The sequence below is a fragment of the Octodon degus genome, unplaced genomic scaffold (assembly GCF_000260255.1).
Source record: "Octodon degus isolate 3935 unplaced genomic scaffold, OctDeg1.0 scaffold00208, whole genome shotgun sequence".
NCBI classification, from domain to species: Eukaryota; Metazoa; Chordata; class Mammalia; order Rodentia; family Octodontidae; genus Octodon; species Octodon degus.
In genome coordinates this window covers 83,018-87,609 of record NW_004524784.1, presented here as the reverse complement: position 1 = coordinate 87,609, position 4,592 = coordinate 83,018, and the positions used below count along the sequence as shown (strand labels likewise).

The 4,592-nt window shown below is 36.2% G+C and overlaps 1 pseudogene; it reads left to right on the top strand.

Annotated features, from left to right (window-relative positions):
• Window positions 1-1,222: 1,222 nt before the first annotated feature.
• On the top strand, window positions 1,223-4,311 carry LOC101580311 (annotated as a pseudogene).
• Window positions 4,312-4,592: the final 281 nt, after the last annotated feature.

Below are 4,592 nucleotides of genomic sequence, written 5' to 3'. Positions count from 1 at the left end.
GATAAATGCATGCCTGGCAAGTGCAAGGTCCTGAGTTCAATCACTGGTACTGAAAAAAAAGTATAAAGAAACATATCCCTACATTGATTAATCACTTCATAATGTCTAATCTCACAAGCTCTCATTAAGGTAAAGATTATATATTCATTTATGTAAGTGATCTGTATCTTTGATGTAAGCTTAGAAAGAAGTATTGACATACACACTGGTGAATACATAGACCTATATAGATACATGCGTGCATTTGATAAAAATTGATTTATGTAATTTTTATGTAAATTTCTGGTTGATTGTATTGAATGGATGTCTGCAACGGATGATAGCGGTGCCTCTTCAACATTCATTAACTCATTACAACTCTATTGTGCAGTATCTTTAAGTGTGGCAGAAATGCACATTTGACCAACTAAGTTAAAAGGTTTGCCACATGTATAATGTAATGAACACCTTGTGTTAATTACAGTATTAATTTGGTAAAATAGGTAGTTATATAAGACATTTAATGAGAACCTAGTTCTAATCACTGTACTCTACTCCAGAAGATATTGGCTAAAATACAGTAATATACTTCACTGAAGAGATTTCATCCCAATTATTATTTTGAAGGTCTAACCTATAAAGAATACTAGAACTATTGAATGTCATGGGAATTCCTTACATCAAACTTTGAAAAGTTGTCTTCAAGTTATATGTTAAGATGTTTGTTCACAAATTTTACGTGAAACAATTTTTTTTTCTTTAACTAGCATGAATCTGGGCTGGAGAGATAGGTCAGCAGCTCCAGTGCCTGCATGGCAAGTGCAACACTCTGAGTTTGACACCTGGTACTAACAAACTACCTACCAAACAGAATAACTTAAGAAGCACATAATAACTAAATGCAGTATCATGAATGAAATACCTAATCCAAATGAGTGTTACTGATTCTGTCCTCAGACCCAGTCTGGCAAGATTACTGATTCACAGAGGCTGGCAGTTACCTGGCAATCTTCATTCTAAAGGCATCAGAAGAGGACTGAAGATTATGAGCAGCAGGGTTGGAAAGTCCCTGGGCATTCAAGTTTCTTCAAGAAACACTGGCGTCAAAAGGCAATTATACCTTCAGCTGCAGGAAGGATAGGCTTTCCTTTTTCATTCTTCCAAAGAAGAAAACAGGACTCCAATAAAGGATGGAATAACTCATGAAAATCATTCCATTTCTTGAGAGGGTAGCAGGCGAAGCATGGTACATGTTATGAGGTTCAAAAATGATCATGCAGTTCAGAGCCATCGGAATCCGATCACCATTGGGAAGAGCCAGAGTTTTATTATCATCTCTTCCTCCAGAGCCCTTGCTGCTGCCGTCGGGGATCCTGAACTTGTGTGGGGAGTCCTCCCCGCAGGTCTCATCCTCTGGCTTCTGGCCGCACAGGGTGCACGGTGCCGGCAGCTCCTAAGGATCGTGTCCACATTTCTTATTATATAGGTCTTGCTTATCTTGGTCTTAACCATCCAGCAGAAGAGTATAAAAACAAAATATTAAAAATTAAAGCCATATCAATATGCTCAATATTAAAGGCTCAAGTCAACAATTTCAGACATTGCCAGTCTTACAGAAAACCCACTACTATTATGGACTACTGGACTATATTGGAATATTTTGCTGAAGTCAGGCACCTACAATATTTAAATGACAATGGAATGCCCTTCTCTGACAAAACTAACTAAAAATGTGGGATACAAATGAATGACCATTTTGTATCTATATACTCAAAATATGATAGATATACAGTTACATTCTTTTAATTCAATGAATAAAGAGATTTGTTCTAATAATGTTTGGGGCAGGATATCATGTCTGCATCTTGTACAATGAATAACCACTAAGAGAACAATATACAATGTATTAATTATTGAAAATGTGCTAGCAAGTTGTTGTGAAACTGTCTCATTGCTATTTGTTCCTCAATAAAATTATTTTTTAAAAAAACTATCTTTGCTACACAAATAAGCATGTGGATTACCATGGATATCCTCTGAAAGGGAAAATGAACACTTATGCACATGGGCACAAGACATATAACAGAAAACCCAATGAACATCAGTTATGAGTGAGCCAAATTTTAAATACAGATTATTGGAAATGGATTAGTAGAATTGTGACAGGTGAAAAAATAGTTAAATACATTATTAAAATAATAAATAGGAAGCTTGTCTCACATCACACATAAAATCACACTAATGGTTTAAATATGAAAATAAATTTTTAATTAAAAAGCATAGATTCATATCATCAAGACCTTGAGGTCAAACATTTTCTTAAATAGGACACAAAAGCACAAACCATAGCTAAAAAAATAAGCTTGACTAAAATTAAGGGTTTCGTTCACTAAAATGTGTTAAAAAATAAAACGTGTTAAAACCAAAAACCTTCGTATCAAAGCTAGAAGATAATTTTGAAATTGATAGAGCATAAATCAGAATTCTTAAAAATTTCACCATTAAAAAAATGACCAATTGGAAACTAGACAAAAGGAGAAGTATAAATGACTAAGAAATAAATGAAAATACATTCAATTTTATGTCTAGTCACGGGTGAAAATTGAAACCTCAAAGTAACATTTGGCATATATTGGATTAAAAAGAATTAAAAACTCAGAGCTTAGTAAGGGTGGGTTGATGTAATTAGTAACAAAAATTATTAATTTTGAAAAATTTGACATTAACTTGTAATGCCACTTCTATATGTGATTCTTTGACATTATTAACATGCAGCTCTTCTTTGTACATTTTCACCAGAAAAAAAAAATGTCCACTGAGAAGAAAATGAATTAATGAATGGTGGCATAGTATAGTTGTCCAGTGAACTGCTAGTTGGGCAAAGGAATGATGCTTTCATACAGTAGCAAGAATGAAACTACAAACATGATGATGAGTAGTGTAAAGCTCATACAAGCTAAAAGAGAAAATATTTGTTGCCACAAAGAGGAAAACAGGGGGGGCCTGCCCCTTAGCTCAGTTCTTAAAGGGGCTCCTTCAACCAAGCAGTCAGGCTCAGGTTGCTGTGGTTGGATCCCTACAACTTAAGCCAGCCAAACCTGCCCTGAAGGCATTCGAAGAAAAAAAAATAAAAGACCTACAAAAAAAAAAAAAAAAAAAAAAAAAAAAAAAAAAAGGAAAACAGGCAATCACTTTCTAGTTTCAGAGCATTTTCTTTACTGACCATATCACAAATTCTTTCAATGTCACTCTGAGATGCTTTTTCAAATCTAAATCTTTTCAAATTTAAATAAACCTCCTGCCAGTTTTACAATGTAGGAATGCCTTTCTCCGAGTTTTGGCACTGTCTCCTTGAAATGCAATCAAGAAAGAAGAAAGTGCCCTCTCACTGTCTATGAGCTGACTTAGGTGTGCATCTCACTCCAAAACTACCCAATCATAAAGAATTGAGAAGTTAATTTCCTCTTTAGATAAAGCCACTAAGCTAACACAGATAGCGACTCCAATTGTCATGTGAATTGAGAAAGAAAAATGATACGATATTATCATGTCTCTTATTTAAAGAACATCATTGTTTATCTTGAGAACTTCTTTGTAATGAGATATAAACTGAAATTTCTGTCTTTGCAATCTTTTTAGATGTTTCTCATTATATGAATTACAGTCTAGCCCAATGCTTCACCATAATAAAACTGTTATATTCCTGTTTTACCTTTATGGAGTTGTTAATTTAATAAGCAGGTACTTTTCCTAAGCCAGTGCTCCCAAGCCTCTAGCCTTGTTCAGCTAGAGCACCAAGATTGTGAAGCCCAATGGTGAGAAGCCGGATGAGTTCGAGTCAGGCATCTCGCAGGCCCTGCTGGAGTTAGAGATGAACTCGTACCTCAAGGCGCAGTTTCGCGATCTCAGCATCACTGAGGCCAAGGAAATCGAAGTTGCTGGTGGTCGGAAAGCAATCATCATTTTCATCCCAGTTCCCCAGTTGAAGTCTTTCCAGAAAATCCAGGTCTGGATAGTATGAGAACTGGAGAAGAAATTCTGTGGGAAGCATGTGGTCTTCTCACACAGAGAAAAATCCTGCCCAAGCTAACTCAAAAAAGCAGCATGAAAAATAAGCAAAAGTGTCCCCGAGGCACAGACCGCAGTGCATGACTCCATCCTGGAGGACCTGGTCTTCCCCAGCGAGATTGTGGGCAAGAGTATACACGTGAAGCTGGACAGTACCTGGACAAGGCCCAGTGGAGCACAAGGTCGAGACATTCTCTGGCGTCTATAAGAAAGAAGCTCATGGGCAAGAATGTTAATTTTGAATTCTCAGAGTTTCAGTTCTAAGAAGTTGCACATGCTAAAATAAAGTTATCATTCATAGTGAAATAATAATAATAATAAGCAGGTGCATTAGTCATGGTTCCCCCATAAAAGGAACCAATTGATATTGTACAGATATATATGAGGGAGAATTTATTCTAAGAAATTGGCTTGCATGACTGGCTGGCAAGTCAAAAATCTACAGGGTGAGCAAGCAGACAGGAGAACCAGAGAAAAACTAGTGTTATGTTATTAGCAGCTAGAGTTGGAAATGTGTGAGGGCAGGACAACCCTACAGTGCCTAA